At 36.9% G+C, this 21,263-nt stretch overlaps 1 protein-coding gene across 3 annotated transcripts in view; it reads right to left on the bottom strand.

Moving 5' to 3' along the window:
- The window catches only part of map1aa (microtubule-associated protein 1Aa), a 29,708-nt gene extending 10,827 nt beyond the window's left edge, over positions 1 to 18,881 (bottom strand). For 2 of the 3 annotated variants that reach the window (XM_084108988.1, XM_084108989.1), the window contains exons 1-4: positions 18,736 to 18,881; positions 17,347 to 17,448; positions 1,662 to 1,744; positions 96 to 236 (exon numbers count right to left, since the gene is read on the bottom strand). The gene's annotated coding sequence lies outside the window, so the exon portion shown is untranslated. Of the gene's footprint in view, positions 1 to 95; positions 237 to 1,661; positions 1,745 to 8,103; positions 8,173 to 17,346; positions 17,449 to 18,735 lie in introns of those variants that run through there. The other variant, XM_084108990.1, reaches the window with a different exon arrangement.
- Between the last annotated feature and the right edge of the window lie 2,382 nt (positions 18,882 to 21,263).

Below are 21,263 nucleotides of genomic sequence, written 5' to 3'. Positions count from 1 at the left end.
AGAAAGAAAAATGTTTCTTAAAAGTTCAATAAAAAAAAAAAAAAAAGTAAATGCTTAAGTGCTGTGTGAAGTATTATGGTGCAATAGCTACTTACCCTACGACTTGAGAGAATGTCAGAGAAATTTTTCCAACCAAACACTCCACTTTGCAGGATAATGTCACCAGTCTGTTCAGTACTTTGCCCACTTAGGACCAATAACTTATGTCCTGCTGAGTCACAGAGCAGTGTTCTGAACTAGAAAAGAAAGATAATGCATTTATTGTTATATTTAAAGGCACAGTATGTAAGTTTCACTACTAGAGGTTGCTTATTCAAAACAATAACAAAAGTGTAGCTTGATGACGCAATTAATAAGCATGAAATCATGGGAGTTGTTGTCTTCACCTCCACAGGCAGCAGATGGAAAGCAATCTGACGGGACTCAAGGCAGAAATCATGTTCATGGATGAGCTGATGTATTTGAGGCCCTGTTTACACCTAGTATTAAGATGCGGTTTAGTCGATCGGATCACAAGTGGACGACACTAAATACAGGTGCTAAAAACGGAGTCTAAAATGTTTGGCGCTTGACTACTTTCAACCACTTCTAGAGGTCCTTAACACGTAAACATTACGGGAAGCGCGCTAACCTGGTAGGATTTAAACTTTGTCAGCTGAAGACCCAAGTTTGGTTTGAAGATGAGAAATGTACCAAGCACAATGTTCTTTCACCATTCCTGATTTCGAACACGCACTTGCAGCATTCGCCGTGGTCTTGCAGCTATCAGAGGAGAAACGACAGCTTCTGCTCTCTGTGTGTTTTTCCATCGTACATATGTAAATTGCGTGAGCTTATTTCGTCCATTACATCGAAAGATCTGAAAAAAAACTATACATTTACCCACCCATAGACCCTCCCCTCAAAGAAATCAGGGCAGAAGTGGTTGAAAGTGGACAAAAGAGACGGATTAAAACACCAGATGTAAACGGGTATGTGTCTCCTTTGTCTACTTGTGATCCAATCGACCAAAACGCATCTTAATACCAGGTGTAAAACGTTTTTTACGTTGCTGTTTTAATTATGCTAAGCCTATATGCCGCAGTTGGCTGCTGGCACTCCTTTCATTTTTGTTGTTTATGTCTATTATAATTAAAGTTACATTTAACGTTTGCCAGTTCCCGCCTCCTTCCTCCCTGAACTTAAACTTTGTTGCAGTTACTTTTGATGACTTAAATTCACATTATTTTATTTCATTATAATGAAAAATTCAGCAAGTGCTGAATTATAACTCATACAGTTGCTCACCTGTCAAATAAATACAATATATTTTAAAGCATCTGTGGTGTTTCCATTGCTTCTATGGAAGTAAAATCGAGGGTAAAACGGATATGACGTCATTGACAGGTGGAGCAATGAGAAGGGACGTTACACTGATTAAAATAGCTGATTTCTCTTGATTTAAACATTGTTGGTAACATTTGGGATAATGTAAGTACACAAGTCAACAAAATATATAACACTGTGCTAGTGGTTTTTGGATATTTTAATGCAAAAATCTTACATATTGTGCCTTTAACAGTTTAACGGTATAATTGATATCTTAGATGAGTATGTGGTTGCATGCAAATAAAATGTTGAAAGAACTTGGAGAGAGAAAAAAATTGCTTTTTTACAATTACCTCTATAGCAATATTCTCCTCAGAAGGATTCACCAACACAACAGTCTCCAGGACATCACTCTTGTATTGCAAAAGTCTCTGTCCTAAAAGAAAATATATTTTTTTGTTGTTGAAAACAACGAATGTTTTAAAAAAAATGTTTATTGACAATACAATTTATTTTGAAGAATTTTGCATCTGATATTGAGAAACATAAGAGATAAAGGTTGCACCCTACTGGAATGATGCAATTACTGCCTCCATGCATTTAATTACTGTTTTCCGTTCATTGTCTCTTCCCGCTCCTGTGCAAGAATACACTAATCCTGTGAAAGCAGTCTTCCCAATTCCATTTAATCAAAACAATATTGCAAAGCTCCTGCAAGCAAATCTATTGGCTGTTGCCATGGGGATGGTGAGCTGGCTATTGCCGCCAGCTGCGTTACACTGACCCAGTCTTGGTGCTGCACGACGCATTGCAGCATTTCTGAAAAGGGTGAAAAAATCCTCTCTCTTGCTGAAAATGTAAATCCAGCATCGCACAGTTGAAACACACACACACAAAATATGTGACCCTGTGCATTATTAGGCTATAATAAGCACATAGCTCTCATTGGCTGTTTAAAACGTCACTGCTTTAGATCCTTCTATACGGTTTCTATAGGGTCATTTTCACAGCAGTGAGATAGGAGCAAGGGCGTGTGGACTTAAATAGCACACTGAGGATTTGACTGGGCTCCGAGTCCTCACATACTCTCACTTCAAAAAGTTCATAAAGAGATCGTAAAACTAATCCATATGTATTGAGCGTTTTAGTCCAAATTTTATAAAGAGCCTCAGTTGATATGATAAACAGATTGAATTTTGGCTTTTAGTCACATATAAACATTCATTAACTCACACATCAGTTGTGGTAAACGGAAGCACAAGCATGTTCGCTTGATGTGCGAGAACCAATGAGGTTCATTCTCGTGTTACGCATGTTTGAGCTTCCTCAAGAACCAATGAGGTTCATTCTTGTGTGTTACGCACGTTTGAACTTCCTCAAGAACCAATGAGGTTCATTCTTGTGTTACGCACATTTGAGCTTCCTCAAGAACCAATGAAGTATATTCTTGTGTTACGCAGCATGTTTGAGCTTCCGCAAGAACCAATGAGGTTCATTCTTGTGTTACACAGCACATTTGAGCTTCAGCAAGAGGTTTGTTATCACGTCAAGCAGGTTCGGTTGAGCTTCTGTTTGTTTGCTGATCAATGTTTATAAATGAATAAAAGCCTAAATTCAATCTGTTCATCATATAAATTGATCGAGTCTCTTTAGACAATTTGGACTTTCATTCACATGGATTAGTTTTACAATATCTTTATGAACTTTTTGAAGCGTCAAAGTGGTAGTTGCGTAGCTGTCAATGGAGGGACAGAAGGCTCTTAGATTTCATCAAAAAGATCTTCATTTGTGTTCCGAAGATGAATGAAAGTCTTACGAGTTTGGAATGACATGAGGGTGAGTAATGAAAGTGAGTAATGAGTGACCGAATTTTCATTTTTTTTAAAGGCTATGATAAATTTACATTTTAAAGCATGTCTGGACAAACTCCCACAAAATAAAAAAGAAATTTTGTCTAATCAAAAAATTCATGTAAGAGTGTGGATCAGATTTTCTGGCAGATCACACAATGGACTCTGGATGGTAGCAGTGGACTAAAAATAGTGCTAACCTAACCTTCAGACTAGGGATGCACCGATCCACATTTTTTCACTTCCGATCCGATCCCGATACCTGAATTTAGATATCGGCCGATACCGATACTATTCCGATACCAGAGCTGTGTTTGCTTTAATATTTTTGTTATCATTATTGTTTATTTTATATGATGCTGAAATAAACTTCTCTCAACATGCAAGTATGATATGTATGTAGGCTATGTATGTATGTATGTATGCATGTATGTCCCAAAAGGCAACTTGAGGTAAATTATAAGGTCAGAAAAGGAAGTAAAAAAACAGGAAATACTGTTAACAGGAAAAATCCCATTCTGAAAACAAATATGCAACTTTAAGGGTTTCAAATTGATTGTAATGTCAATATTTATTACATTCGCAAAATGTCAAATACTAGAGTCTTGAAATATAAGAAAAGTGCAAGTGTAAACAGCTTACACACACACACACACACTATCTGAAGGGTGATCCTCGCTCCGATGCAGTAACTCTCTCGATGAATGCTCGATCAACATCAGCATCAAGCGTCCAACTAGACGCGAATTTTACGCGCTATTCGCGTTTGGTGTGAACGCACAGTAACGTGGTGCTTTTTAAAATGTTTGATTGCGTTCGCTGTGTTGTACGACGCGAGGGAGCTTTAAAGAGCTCTGAATCATGGCTTTGCAAACATTGCATTTAACGTTAGCTGTCTTGCTCTGCGGCGTTTCCAGTGTGAAGTATTTACACAAAGCGGACATGTGGCTAGCCGCAAACTGCGGAACGGATTTCTCTCATAACTCTGTGTCTCATTGAGCCGCGCCTCCATTCAGGAAATCCATTCCGCAGTTTGCTGCCAGCTAGCAGACTCGCCGGCGGGAATGACTTTTAGAGTCATTTCAGCAGACAACATTAAAGCGCAGACATGACTCATGGATATCGGATATCTCCGCAGGTTGGATCGGGAAAATCCGATACGTGAATTACGCTGGTATCGGGTCCCGATACCGATACTGGATCGGATCGGCCCCATCCCTACTTCAGACTCTAACAGCATCATTTAATTTTCAATGTTTATCTGAAAATGGAAACCTTTTAAGGAACTGTAGCTTGTTATATTAAACTCCAAATAATTCTGGTCCTTTATTTGCTAGGTTGAAATTTGACTTTCAAGACATTTGACATCATTACGATATCCTTTCCTTCAGAACCAATAAGATGCTTTGGGACAGCTGCCAACATGACCTTCAGATGTGCTTTCGCTTTGAGATGGAGAACAGATAACATTATGAGCAGCTAAATCAGGCTGCATGGTCTCCTGTGACATTGAGCATACACACAACTTCACCTTACTACCATTCTGAAGAAATGCATTTGTAAATTCTACTCTAATTCATGCCAGGATGTAGAAGTGTTTTGTGCTTTTATAAGAACATTATTCCAAAGCTAGATTTTTATTTAGGACTCCCTTTTTTTTAATTTACATTGAAATGATCTAATTTGTAAGTTAATAATAAATGGAACAAATTTGTTGTGAAGCAAACAATTAAATTAAGCTCTTTCCACAAACAGTTAGCCAGCATGGGTTATTCTGTGAGTTATCGGCTTGCACTAAATAAGGTTAAGAATAGTCAAATAATCAGGCACTGGACATACAGTATGCTGTGTTTATTATGATCTGGATGATATGAAATTCTGTTATTTCAGTACCACACAGTAAATAAATTTCCCGTAGTTAATATATAAATATATAAAATATTATTTTAGAACAACTTATTTTCATAAGTGATTTATATTCACTTGAATCATGTACACAGTTACAGTAATATTTAGCAGCTCAGCAGATGGTTTCTAAAATTAGCTAATTCAGTGTCGCTCAACTGAGAATGTAAAACACAGACAAATGGGGTCAGATGTATTTTACACTTGCTAAGACTAATTTGGTAAAAGTCAAATGCAGATTTGACAACAATCCAGAGAAGATCTTTACTCTGTGCATTTTAAGCTTCACAAGCAATTTTGGCTTTTAGGATTAAATGATAAGCACAAGTCATCCAAGGCGACTGACACGCTTTCACCAGCAAGAAATTAGTGGAACTGACTGATTGCCTCACAGGCTTAAAGAGTTTTAAAGTCACACTTAATATCTGCCTTTGATGCCTCCAAAATCTTTATTCCTAAATCACAAATTAGCTCATTTTGGAACAGTGACACATGCTTTTGTGTAAAAAGATCATAATTTCAAAGTAGATATGGCAATATGAGCGACAATCTGAGGTCTAATTTAGCTTTCCCACCAGATACTGACTATATTTTGCAACTATACTTGCAAGACTGGCTCTTCACTCATCGGGGAAAATGAGGTGTAAATGTGATCGCCTCGTGGCTGAATGTTTCAACACTTCATTATCATTTAAGCGAATCAAAAGTTTTTACATTTTAAAAATGTTCAGCTGTTGTTGGATCATGACTATTTTAATCATGTCAAGTCCTTGAACACAACAGAGATAACCGTTAAACTTCTGTACGAGAGAAGTATTACATTTGTTGAGCCAATGTTATCTCATTGCCCTGTCCTTGATCGCTGTTCAGCTGTCTCTGAATCACACTGTGTGTGATACGAAGAGACAAGAAGAGAGAGAGAGGAGGTGTGTAACACTTTTTAAACCTTTATCTAGGGGTAGTGATTCAATAAGCAGCTGCAATCTTATTAAAGCCACTTAATCTTATAGCAGTGAAATTCTGAGCACTACATTGGAACTGGCCTTTGAAACCACTGCAACAAGTTTATCTCGATCAAATACTTGTTAACAAGCAAGGGAGACAGAGTCCCCTTATAGAAAAGCAAGACAAGTGCTGAGCTCTCAGTCATTTGTATGTGCTCTTGCGGTGTAATGGACCCCATTACGCTGTAAACAGCTGGAGCGAATGAATGCGGGATATGAGTTGACTTAATACAAATGGCTCATTTAAATGCAATAAATGACTAAAAGGGATAAATTGTACAAAGCACAGAGGGGCACTGGCCTTAAAGTGCCCATTCTGGAAAAGATTTGTTACGTGCAAATAAACTGAAAGCTTCAAGGCCCCATTTAAAATGATACAAAAATAATTTGCATCCATAATCGCTTTTGAGGATTAATGACCAGGGACAAAAAACAGTGCTTGTGCTTTCGGTCATGCCATATGCTCTTTGAACAATAATGATAACACAGGTGTAAAGGACTGGTAAACAAACACACACACACACACACACACACACGTTGTGTTTACATGTTTAATGGGGACTTTCCATAGACATTTTTATATTGTAACTGTATATTCTATCCCTGTATATTCAATCCTGCCCCTAAACCTACCCATCACACAAAACTTTATGCATTTTTAACATTTTTCAAAAAAACATCAAAAAATGTCCCCGCAAGGACAAGGATTTCAGATATTGCCATCTTTGTGGGGACATTTTGTCCCCATAATGTAGGGTTTACCAGGCCACACACACAACCAGTCATTTGAAACGGGGCCAGAATGGTGCTGAAGTAAAATCCTTCTCTCCTTCCATCAATGCATCTGACCTCACCGAAGCAAATGGCTGATAGCTTTTTTAAACAATCCACATCAGCGATCATCACAAGTTTCAATCACTGCCGTTCTAAACACAAGAAGCACTTATCTGTATCAGCTCAACTGACATGTTATGAGCACATCAAACAAGATGCATACTGAAGACAATATTTTTATAACCATTTCACATGACAAATAGGTGTGTCCATATGAAATGACTAGGCCTATTCTGTCATCATTTACTCATCCTGGTCCAAACCTTTATGACTTTCTTCTATACAAAAAAAAAAAAAGATGCTAATGTTTTCCCAGAGACGATCTTTGTTTCCGTATGTGTTCCACAGTAATTCGCTCTTGAAACACTATAGCAGTCTAAGCAAGAGTAAAGAGTAAATGATGAGTAAATGATGGTTTTTCAAGGTGAACTATTCCTTTAAGATGAAATTGTTTACAACGAGCAAATATCTCAGTCCATCACTCTGGTTCTGCTTCACAGAGATTCCTAATTAACTAATCTATGAGATTTATGTCTGGCCTGTGGAATCGGTGCACTTTTTTTTATCTCACGCGGTGACGCGTACTCGAGCGCGCGCGGCGCGCTACAGTAACAGATTCCTCAGATGCCCTGCTGCATCCCATAATAATCAGAATCACAATTAAGATCTGGGTCACGGTGAAATAATAATGTGTTTCCACAAAATTGCATTTTTTGTGGCGATTTCTGACAAAATCCGTGTTAGCAAATGTAAATTCCGCAACTGTAGTGGCTTGAGAAAAAATAGACTGAAATAGAAAACAAATCTAGCAAAAGTAAGGAAACAAATGATAAATAAAATGTAATTTTCTCCCTCATATTCTAGCTCAAATATTTCCCAAATGCAGTCGAAGATTTTTGCTTATCACCTCAGCATCTTAGATTCCTCGTACAGTGCGATCCTGTACTACTTCCATGCACTATCACTGATGGCATAATCGTACTCGCTTTACAACAGCTTGGGTTTCTGCGACCTTTAGATAAATCCGTGAACAAGCCAAAAGCGATACAGACCTAGACAGTCAGTGTAAGCGGTTGACACGATACTATACCAGCAATACTGCACATTTCATGAATGAATAACATCGGTCAGAGATCAAGATATTTGAACCATATAAGCCAATAATCAAACATCTGCAGAATTATATGACAGATTAGACCTACCGTTGCTGATGCTGAGCTGTGCGTATCGTACGTCGAGAGCGCGCACACAGACACGCGAGTGCGCGAGAGGGTGTGGGTGTGGCCTATGAGCCTGTATGCACTTGATGACACTTGAAGAATAAGAAATGTGATCACATTTACGTGATACATTTTTATGCCGCTTTAATTCGACCTTGTATATATGTGGGTGATTCTATGATTGCAGATACATTTTTTCTGCTTTTTCAAATGGTTATATTTTTCATTATTTTAATTATTTGTTACTCATTGTCATGGATCACAAGATGTTACAGGCCATAACAATATAATCTTTTCTGTAAAAGGTGTCTGATATAGCTGAAAATCATGATATCTTGTTATCCGAATTAGTCAGTGTATTTTTATCCATCATGTATCATTGTGTAATCAAAATATTTAATTTTACTTTAGGTAGTATTTCATTTATTTTATTTATAAAAGCCCTATATAGTAATTTTCCTAATTCTACAACATTAAATTGTTTAAAAATAACTTTTATATGAAATGTGTGCCCATAAATCTTGGGTCAATTCTGTTCCTGTACCATACTTTGCCTTTAAATTGGTGGAATTGATGTCACTTTCCCCCACTGATAAGATCTGAAGGTATGTGTGCTCTCTCTGAGAAAATATTTTAATCTAAAAAGTTCTTGCACCAAGAGTTATTTTGTAAAACCTTAAAATTGTTTTGTTACCACAATATCAAAAGGAAAACAGAATTTATCACTGATCACACAGTGGGTTGTTTAAACGTCTTTTATTCATGATTTCATCAGTGCCATGTGCTCTTAGCATTTATGCTAACAAGTGGAGTTTTTGGCTAAAAAGTTTAAAATGGTCAATTCTGTTACCGTCAAACCCTGTTACCAAGTAGTAACAATGTTGACAGTAGTCTGGAAGTAACTTGTGTTTGGCAAGCACTAACCAAATTATTAAAATTGAATGTTTTACTGGAGATACTGGAAATAATTTCTGTTAGCGAACAGTTTTTCTTACCTTTTTGAAATGCAAAATGTATCTCCAATTATAGAATCACTTATATGACATTTCTAAATTTACAGTGAACTGAGATAAAGGGAGCCCAATTTGCTAATAACAGGTAAAAAATGGGTTCTGAGTTTGAGAAAGCACTTAAAGGCTTTCCACTTTACCTGTATTCACCCTTTACATCCAATAAATATTTTGCATCATGAAATACCTTTACCATGACCCATCCCAAGACTGGTCAGTTAAGTAACAACAATTTAAGCATCTTTGAGTACCCTGAAAAGCTCTCTATAATAAAATGCATTATTATTACAAAGATTCACCACTCTTAATTCAATTTACTGCCGTTATTGGCTTATTACATTTTGCTACCTGTTCAATAATACAGTAATAATAATAAACAAATACTGGACTCTTGGTCATCTTGAAGATCAAAACACAATCCAAAAATCTCTCTCGAGACTAGGTTAGGAGTTTACACATTAAAATCGGACATTTTTTCCTCCCGTCTAATAAATCACTTTCAAGATTGTAGTTCTAGCTCTGCATATCAAGAGCATGATGCATCTCTGCATGTCATTTTTTAAATATATATTCTATTACAATATTGTTTATGTTCAACATGAACATAAGCAATTCTCTATTTTTCAGCCTATAGGTGCTGTAATTGTCAAGAATGACAAGGATGGGCCATTTCGCAGTTTACGTACAGCTGATCCCAGACCGACAGCTGCAGGGCAAGACTGCCAAAACCTGCCCCATCAACTGCACTCCATCAGCATTCTCTCGCCTGACTCTGGCCTGACAGTGAGCCAGCGCAGAATTGTGTTTACAGTAGGAGTGTGAGGACACTGTCCAATCTGGAGATTATAGTAATATTCAAACTGCGCTAAAAACAAAAACAAAATATAAATGAGGAAAATCTGGATTTAGCTAATTCCATTTGAAAGATGGTTTTAATAGAGGGATTGAGTTTTTAATAGCCGGAGGTGATGACCACGTCTAGCTGCTACAAAAAGGGTTTGCATTTGTTAAATCAAATTTAAATTGATGCTATTACAAGATTATAAATAGACACTTCCAGACATATCCTAAGCAACTGTTCAAAGCAGCAGCCTGGCTGCCGCACCCTTGCTGCTAGACAGCCTGTGTCCATCTCTTGAATTATCTCAGTTATTTCATCCATTCAATACACTCCCAAGATAAAAGCTTGCTCTTGCAAAATTGGTGATGCATTAGCACATTACCACAGAGTTAAAGCCTCTTCTGTAGAATTTTGCAGCAGAAAAATGTAGATGGAAAGCTTGATTTATCCTGCTTCTGTAAGCACGTCAAATGTCTTCCTAGGTCAAGATTCTTTACAGAATCTATTTTAATGCTCTACTACACCCTAGCAGTGGGGAATCATGGTTTTGCTTACTACAACAATAACCCCCCATTTTTGCTAAGACCTTTGGTCCAGAGTCTGGGCGTGGGCTCAGGTTTCACTGTGGTGTGTGTGGTGCAAGATCCAGCCCTGCAATCAATGTCACCATCAAGCAGACTGGAGTCGCCTGAGCATGAGAAACATGCTGACGTACAGTGTTCATGTGCAGACTGCAGGGGTATAAAAGAGCAGAATCAATAGCCCATCCTGAATTATTAATCAACACACCAGACCAATGTAAAAGCCCTCTCTGCTTCGGCTTCATAAGTGGAGAGATTTATACTTTTACACTCTTGTCTAAGACAAGATTTGCATTTCCCGTGCTAACGTTGAGGTGAGATAATCACAAATCAACACTTCACTTAACAGCTCAAGTTTCATGTTTGTGAAAAACCAGCTCCATGTTCAATGGCGTGTAGTCTCCCAAGATTAGATTTAGCAGTTTTTAGCATTTTATTTCAAAATAAAATCCTCTACATATACAGCAGATAAAGAGAAATTATGGTATAAATAGCTTCAACTGTGAACTAATTACATTTAAACTCTAATTAGATATCATATAATAAGATGAAATTTTCATAAACAAATGTAAAAGCTATTGAATTAGGTTTGAGAATGGCGTCTCCTCGTCTTCTGTCAGAGTGAGTTGCAGTTGCTCCTCTGATGATAGACTCACTCATCACTCATTTTTCTCCGCCCTGTCAATTTCCTGTTTATTGATTTAATTATGCTCTGAGCATCACATAGAAACTCATGCAATTAAGTCCCAACTGCACATTTGGAGGCTTTTACAACCAAACGTGCTAAACATAAGGGCTATTACAGCAGCGAGCTGTGGTCGGAGTCATTAACGTGCGGCGTATTGCTGAAAAATCTAAATGAATTGAACAATGCCCGAGACAGCTGGGGCCATGGTGACCATTCCAGCCTCCTCCCTGCTGCCTCTGGGGAGGTAAAGGGATCTCTAATGATTGTTCAAGGACCCATCCATCTGTGTCGGTTGTAAAATCCCTGGCTGAAGTTTCAGGTGGCAACAGCACATATGGGAATAGCAACACATATGGGAATTCTAGATTGCACTTTCATCATAATATTTATTTCAAAGTCAATGCTGTAATTTTATCATTTATATATATAAATATATATACATTATATATACATATATATTATATACATGATAAGTGCATAAGTATTTATATGTATAAATACAAATGTGACCCTGGATCACAAAACCATGGGTCATTTTTTTTTTTAATTGAGATGTATGCATCATCTGAAAGCTGAATAAATAAGCTTTCCATTGATGTATGGTTTGTTAAGATAGGATTTGGCTCAGATACAACTATTTGAAAATCTGGAATCTGAGGGTGCAAAAAAATCTAAATGTTGAGAAAATCTCCTTTAAAGTTGTCCATTTATGTTCGCGATTGTGCTGCATTCACTCACAAAAATAAATGTTTTATATATTTACGGTAGGAAATTTACAAAATATCTTCATGGAACATGATCTTTAATTAATATTCTAATGATTTTTGGCATAAAAGAAAAATCGATCATTTTGACCCATACAATGTATTGTTGGCTATTGCCACAAATATACCCATGCGACTTATGATTGGTTTTGTGATCCAGGGTCACATATAAATATATATGTAAATATACATATAAATATTGGTGAATTCATGTGATTGGGAGACTTTTTGCAATTGAGATTCACCCCTATCTTTTATCTAATAACCATCTGAATTAGTCTAAAAATACCCCATCCATCCATCCATCTATCTATCCATCTATCTATCTATGGCATATTTTTATTCATGCATCTATTAGGATGCATTTTCTTCCTATATAAATAAAAGAACAGTCAGAACTGCTCTTATTCATGTGCTTAACACCTTGCATTAACTAAAAGTCATTTGGTTTTGTGCTCTGACATTTCCAAGCAGTCAGCCATGATGACACTGCACTCACATCCTGATCAGTATTCCAAGCACAGCTGCAGGAGTGGCAGCCCATCCGAACCGAGCATGCTCAGTCCTCATCCATCATCTTCCACTGCTGGCTAAAACAAAGCAAGCCATTTTTGTACAGAACAGAGCAGCAGAGTGACTGGCACCTGTCAGAGCACAAGATGAAGTGGAGGGAGCGCTTCTGTGCGGAGTGAGAAGAAGAGGAGCTGCTCCCCTGATCTCATTACTGAAAGAGTTTATTCACACGTCTCCCTTTCAGTTTCTGTCTCAAATGCACCGCAAACAAAACCAGCAAGTCTGTCTGCACATATGGTGGCGGGACATGGACTAATACATCTCTCCACTGACACATACTACAATGAAAAACATTTTCATATTTTTTGAGAATATGGATAAGCATCTATGGAATAATGGAATGTATGGGAGAAATTAAACCCTTGAAACGTTGTGTGGGTGGTGAAACGCTAAATGACGTGCTTTTGGGTGCAACAGTTTTGCATTTTTTTCAATAGTATTTTTGTAAAGCACCTGTGGGATGGGCATGCTTTTTATGGTTTGTGAGATAACTGGATGTAATATCCACCTTGTAAGCCAATATAGGAATTCATTATTGATAGAAGTTAGTTTCGCTGTGTGCACTAGCAGAAAAATCCACAGCTTACAAAGACAACGACTTGTCACTGTCAAAAAAGGCAGACCCGCATGTAAAAACAAAGAACATCTTGTTTTCAAGACTCTCTGCTGGAAAAGATGCAGCTTTTGCCTGTAAGCCAGAATTAGAGGTAATAGTAGTAGACAGGAGTAGTTCACAGGGTCAGTCCACTTCTGGACCAGATCAAACTCTGTTACTGAATGGATGTAGGGGTTCTGTCATAGAAATTCACTGAATCACATATGAATGAGCCAGATTTACAAACTATAGAAACTACCTTCTGTTAACCATCAGTGTAGCCTACAGAATACCCAGCTGAAAGCTTTCAAAAGAAGACAGTCCTCTTTTGTACTTCAGTGTGGTTTTCTGTCAAAAGTGATCATGTACGGCTTCAAATACGCTTTGTTTGATGTTTAGTTCAGGTTCTTCAGGAAGGAAAATAAATGACCCAGTCAACAATGTGAAAAAAATGACCTGATTTGTTCAGCCTGTCGGAAATCACAGATGACATAAACATCATTGTTTATGCTCCACTTCCCAGTGTTGTTTTCGCTGAAATAAACCTCAAACAAAATAAAAATATTAGACGAAAAACCTAAAAATAAAAAAAAAAGTACAAAAAAAGTAAAAAATGTTGGAAGTTTGAAATAAGTTTAAATTGAAGTACTAAAATGATTAAAAACAAAACTGAAAAGTTAAAGCTAAATAGAAAAATATGTAGGCTATATAAAAAAACAGAAAAACAATGACCAAAAACAAAACTGAATATTATAAAAATAAAAGCTAATTCAAAATATTAATAAATATTATAAAAAGGTTAGTTCCAATCCTTGATTCTGATTGGTCAATAGCTGTGTTTTACCGCATCACCCAACGGTTCTATGTATCACAACACCCCTAGCAACCACTCTTAGCAACTTAAACACATGTTTGATCTCATTCAATTATTTAATGAAAATTGACGTAATTTGAAATCTGAGACTTTGTTTCATATCAATAGTAACAAAGCACAAAAATGATTGCGATTTATTGGATGGGATGCGCGCATCAATGTTCCATTCATTCATCGACTGAAAACAGGATGACTAGCCTAATTGATTCTTGGGGTTTAAGAATCGATATCGGTTCGTAAAAATGAGAATCGATTAAAATCGAGAAATCAATGTTTTTTACTCAGCCCTAATAAATAATACAAAAATGACAGTGCTGATTCCTGTACCCCACATGTGGGAGAGCTTTCTCAGTGTGCTTAGTTCATTCAGACTTGTAGCAACACTGATTCATTCACCTCTGCTCTAACGCCCAAGTTCAAACAGTATTTGGCCTCAATAAATTTCCTTGGTCCCAAATACTGTTTGAACTGGTCTTTTGAAGTTGACCATAGAGATCAGTGGATTGACACTTTGCTGGCTCTCTACAAAGTCTGCCCTTGAGAGTGAGAAAAAGCCTTTCTGGCTTCAGAGCGTTTTTGTCTCTCAGTAGTGGTGGAGCATTATATCACTTTATGTCCTGCCCTTATTCAGACTGCTAATTGCATCTTTCACTTGAGTGCACACAGCAGAATAGCTTTTCCCCCTCACAGGGCTTGGGGAAATCATTAAAACAAAGGGTGTCTTAACAATAACTTAACAGGCCACTGTTGGTAAAATGTATTTTATCAGCAGTGTTATTTTAGCATCACTGAGATGCAACATTTGAAACGGCTCTTTTATTTTTGTATTTCGCATGTTAATTTTAATTAAAGTTTTAGTAATTTTGCCATTTTTATTAGTTTAAAAAAAATTCTATATAGTTTTTTTATCAAGGCCCGGTTTCACAGACAGGGTTTAGATTAAGCCAGGATTAGGCCTTAGTTCAATTAGGGCATTTAAGTACCTTTTATAAACATTACTGGTGTGCATCTTGAGAGAAAACAATGGCACTGACATATTTTAAGATATGTCAGTGCAAGTTGCTTTCAGTTAAAACAGCTCAGACATGCATTTTAGTGTGAGACTGGCTTAAGCCTTGTCTGTGAAACCGGGGACAAGCATAACATTTGTTTTATGGTTTTAGTAACTATAACAGCACTCTTTGAGTACAGCTGCATTAGCCCTTGAACAATATCAAGCATGTTATGGATCGGTGGGAATATAATTTTAAAAGACACTGTAATAACAATTAACCATTTGTGTCTTCTCTTCTAACCAAGTTCTCTCCACTTTGATGGGAGTCAACTATAAGTGATATTGATTTCATCTTAGTTCTTGTAACCAGATGGGGCTCAAATTCTTTAATAATGTTGTGAAACCCGTTGGCACTTTAGTGGGCACTTTTAGTGGGCACTTCTAAGGTTGGGTGTATCCTTCTCTTTTATTCCTTTGATCTAAAGATGTCACCTCTGAATAGTATTAGCTCATAGCCAGGGGTAAGTTTCTGTATTGTCTTTAGATGCTTTTGTTTTAGTGGTCACTTCTAAGGCTGTGTGTAAGGACCGCACCTTTAAGGACTGCCCACCAAAAGCCTATAAAATACAATGTACAGCTCCTTCATTCAGACTTGATGACTGCAGCTTCCAACAGCTCGATCTCAATAAAGAATCCCGCTGAAGATACAACCGAGTCTCCTGGTCTTCGATTCTGAGTTTCCTCAATTCCCAGATTCTCTTGCATTTAAACCTCAGCATGGTGCTGAAATGGTTAAATCATCCCACCTGCAAGCACTCTGATCTACACCCATAAGCCCATTATAGACTTCACTATACACTGATAGGGACTCGCATGGACTGCTTCTCTAGTGAACAGAAAGAGGAGGAAATCATTTGGAAAATATATTATTTAAGATATCATCATCAATACATAAAGAAGGAGGGACTGATGATTAATTAATGCAGCGATAGATAGCGAGTCAGCAGTCACATTTGAGGAACCATATGTTTGGAGGCCGGCTAACAGGGAATTTAGATTGCAGCCATGACATTACATCGTCTCAGAATGGAGAGATTAAGAAAGACAAGGGAAATATTAGGTGACAAAACAAGGAGTGATAAGAGTGACCATGCAATCATGTGCTTGCAAGTATGCGTGTGGGTGCTGGGATGCCACGTCGCAGAGGAAGTAAATTTAGATTTAATGCTTTATCCTCTTTAGCTTCATATCTGCTGATGGTTGCAGTGTGCAGTATAGCATGATGTTATCAGCTGTGCTGCTCAGAAATGCCACTTTAGATACAGACAGACAGAAAATAACAAACGTTATGTGCTTTATAATAGATACATAATGTTTATGGGGTTTTTTGAGTTAACCACATACTAAAAAATTTTATTTTTATAACTCAAGTCCAAATATTATCAGCCTATCATTTATTCTTCTTCATACTTAGAGCTTGTAATAAAATATACAAGTTGAGCATATATTTAAAGTGAAACTATCAAGTTGTCCTGCAGTCCCGGGACTGGGAGTGTCGCTATAATGCGTCTCTGCAAAGCTTGATGCTTTCGATTCTAGTGGAACAATATTCATTGGCGGAGAAGAGATATACAAACTAACTGCCGACATGCGGATCTCAGTCTTGCTTAATTATGAATTATGAATATCCTTGAAGCACAAGAACAGATACCATGGGCAAAAAACATCCACCACACACTCCAAAATGCATGTACTCTGCTGAACAATTCACACCATACAAATGTTGATCCTGCAAACAGAGCCACACTGACTTGAAAGTAGAATATTTATGAGGGAATTAAACGAGGTGCAGTAAACAAATGCACTCCAACAATGCGCATTAACAGAATGCAGCCATTTCATTGGCTACGAGAGCTCCGGTGGGTTTGGCAGGGCCTTGCATCAATGCAATCTAATCTTCCTCCATGTGATTTCACATAACTGTTGTTTCACACTCACCTTCTCATAATCTATTACCTGTCAAATGTCAGGAAGCTTCCTGCTTTCACAAATACTGTGATTCTGGCAGAGCAAACAGAATCTGAATCTCACAACATCAAAGGCTTCTTAAAAATATTCGGTTTTGCATGATTTAAAAAAAGAAAAAAGAAAAAAAAGATAAGAAACAAATAAACATGGCTATCATTACATGCTGTTTGTTAAATAATAAAATTCATTTTTAGAATTTCCCCCCAAAAAAGTCCCCCCCCCCCACAATAATTCTTAAAAGCTCATACATCATCTTTCTGAAACTTTAATAACTGACCTTTCACCTCTGACGAGAACTGGGCAGAGTGTCTTGCTTCAAAGAGCTTCAGTTCCTCGTTCAAGTCACAAATGGTCAAATCAATATCCCACGACAGAATCCCTGTTAGATGCACATTTATTAAATCAACAGAACACAATATCCAATATTATACAGAGATTTCAAATTTATCATTGATATAACTTCTAAAAAATACATAATGATATCATCTGATATGCATACATGTACATTGTAAAAGAAATCTGTGAAATTTACTGTAAAAAACAGCAGCTGTGGTTGCCAGAAATGTATCGTAAAAATATGGTAGCAAGATTTGTACATTTATTGTAAAGAATAAGGTTGTACAGATCTGACCTAAATTTAAGGCATGTCATTAACTGATATAATGTTCATTTTTTAAGTACTAATGTCTGTTTTGTACCTTTGTAATACACTGAAACCACCAAAAACAGGTGGTGATGATAAAAAAATGTCACATGATGAATCAATGTTCATCACAAGGACCTTTTCCATAAGATGAGGAAGTGCTATATAGTGTCATTCACACAAACACAACAGCATCATGGTAGCACACTACATCAAAATAATGCAATAAACATCAGTTTAACAACATTAGATGTAACATTAAACCATATTGTACAATACTGATAAGACAAAAAAAACCTAAGAAGAAATATACCTTTTATTTATAGGCGCCTTTCAAAGCACTCAAGGACACCGTACAACATAAAAGTAAATCAGTAAAATACAAAGCTATGCAAAAAGACAGACAAACAGATCAAACATACAATCAACAAATCAAACAGTCAAATCACTAAAAGCTATTCTAAACAGATAAGTTTTAATCTGAGCTTCGAAAAAGGGAAATTGAATCCAACTGGCGAATGTGCAACGGTATGGAAAAGAACTGAAAGCCCGTATACCACCAAATGTAGATGATCTAACGAACGTGAAGGAGTATAAAAATGAAGAAGATCTGAGAGCTAGATAGGAGCCAAATTATGAAGAGCTTTGTCAATGTGTCAGGGAATGTCAATTTACAAATTATACATTTTTATAAATTATAGCCTACAACAAACTGCAAATTTAACAGTATTTTACTGTAAAATTACATTAAATGTAAAGTTAGATCTATTCACTGTATATAGTGGATATAAGGATATAGTGGATATAAGGAAACTTACTGTTAACCAAATAACAGCTTTTTACCGTAGCATTTTTACATTCTTTAACCGTTAAAATAATCAAATTTTTTACAGTGGATGCTCAGTCATTAACAGCTGTTCATGCGGTTCTGCATTAAATAAAGTGTGCAGTGGTCTATGCGTGACTACTGAACTCTTCATGCTGACCCATAGGTAGTAGAAAACCTAAAAGTTGTCGACTCACCCCGTTTAATGTGTTCTTTCACTGAATCTAGCTGGTGATCTGTTGAAATTTCTCCGACCACTATGAGAATGTAGTGTCGCGTCTGGCAGAAAGGAGGACCGACACAGCGCTGCTGTCCAGGGTGCTGAATAATATCCCGCTTCTCCTGAGGACCTATCGCAGCATCTCCGAGCGGCATTTCCATGGTAACCGGATCTGGATCCGAGGGAGTTCTTGCATTTCCATGACAACTGCAGCCTCCAGCCCACTCAGGGGGCGGGATAAGAGGAGGAGCGGGGAGAGTGGCTCGGAAAACACGGCCTGCTATTGGATAACGACTGCCACATTTCATCATGACAACTTTGCTATCCTATCAATGCTGTATTCTGAGACACCTGGGAGAAAGAGTTGTTTACGCTTCATCTGCAAATGACTGCAAAAAGAAAACCGGATTTAATCCAGAGTAAATTGATGTTATTGAGTCAAGATTTGTGTCAGGAGGCAATCAAATGCCACACAATCCTTGCAGAGCATCATATACTTTATCATGATGACAACTTGTAACACAACGAGACGAGTGTTACGCTCGTCAGTGTTTTTTGAGTAATTGAAATATATCCCGGTCTTTAGTCCGGCAGCCGTTTAGGATTAGAAAAACAAAACAAAGGAACAAATATGCCAATTCTCGCTACTGTAACTTTAATGTCATTATTAATCTTAAGATTTGAGTTTTGTAATTCGCACACGATATATGATCCAAAGATTATTTTCCATAAATGAATGACTGACACATGCAAATGACTGTGTGCAATGCTTCTCCATTGCAGATGAAATTTAATCTTTTAAACAGGGTTTAGTGGTTTGTGTTAGTATGGCTTTTTACTGGCTGATATCTGATGTATGACATTTCTAGTCATGAGTCAGCATTCTTTAAGAGGTTTACTGCAAAGTCCTTACTGCAGGCACTGGAACATGAGGAGAAGGATTGTATACTGCCCTCTGCTGTTTATTTCAACGCACAAACATTACATGGCGTTCACTTGTATAGGACCCATTTTATGCGAAAAAAAACAAAAAAAAAACACACACACACACACACACACACACACACACACACGAAACCAATTCTTAAGATAACATAATAAATGTTCCAGAAAGCTTGAGAGTGAACCATCAAAAAAATTAAATATGTTATCAAATCAGATCAGATACTTTGTCCAAAATCAATATCAATATGTAAGTAACAAATATAGGCTACACAGATGTGTACGTTCAAATACACACACACACACACACACACACACGTTGTGTTTTCATGTTTTATGGGGACTCCACAGATATAATGGTTTTTATACTGTACAAACTGTAGGGCTATTCTGTTCCCCCTACACTAACCCTATACTCCTAAACCTACCCATCACACAAAACTTTCTGCATTTTTACATTTTCAAAAAAACATCACATGATTTACAAGCTGTTTTCCTCATGGGGACCAAAAATGTCCCCACAAGGACAAGGATTTTGGATATTTCCAACTTTGTGGGGACATTCTGTCCCCATAATGTAGAGTTTACCAGGACACACACACTTTAAATTTGTATTGATATTGTACATTTAAGGTGGCAGCTTCCCTTAATTTAATTTAATTCTTCTTTTTTTTTAAACCAGTGTTTGTATTATTTCCAAAAGTTCAGAAATCTCTTCAGCTACAATAATCTTGATATTTTGGACAAAGTAAATTTCTGATCTCATTTGTTATTTCCATTTTTTGATGGTTCACTGTCAAACTGGAAATCTTCTTGAGTTATTTTAGAAAAATGTATTTTTTTTCTTTTCTTATCACACTCATATAGTACTGATCAGCTTTCTGGAGTGCTCTTGATATCATTTACTATCAATTAAGTCATAGCTCCTTCAGTGTTGTATTTGGTTCCAGTTTTGAAGCACTTCTTGGTTGTTGGAATATAGATATAGTTAAGTAACACGTTTCTATATTATTTTAGTGTTTTGTACTTAGTAGTCATAATGTCAGCTGCCACCAATGACCTGTACATCCCACCCTGGCCACTTCTGTGAAAAATTATTTTTCTTGAAGATTTATGCATAGAGACCCGATTAATAGGCTTGTTCATCTTTGCTCCTCATTGATGGTCCTAATGTGTGTCCACTTACACAAATCTGTTCACACACTTCACCCCATACCGGTTTGCTTTGACATGGACCCTTACTGTCATCTTTTGTAGATGATTGCATTTGGCTAATCTGAACATTGTGTATTCTCATCTACATGGTAATTACCAGTAATGTGACCTGTGTGTCATAATGTTGTTTGGTGTCTGCTAAAAACAAACGCATTTCTTTCTTAACATTCACTGTTTTACACACACACACACACACACACAACAAAACTTTAACCATTAAATGTAATGTTAGTGTTTCATTTTGGATAATTTGGAGCTTTCAAAGGCAAATTAAAAATATAACAGACACGTTAACATAAGTAAGTCACTAAAATAACAATATCGTTTGGCTCTATTGTATTCCTGTGC

This window comes from Abramis brama (assembly GCF_963993115.1).
Source record: "Abramis brama genome assembly, chromosome: 3".
NCBI lineage: Eukaryota > Metazoa > Chordata > Actinopteri > Cypriniformes > Leuciscidae > Abramis > Abramis brama.
This window is presented reverse-complemented; position numbering and strand designations above follow the sequence as displayed.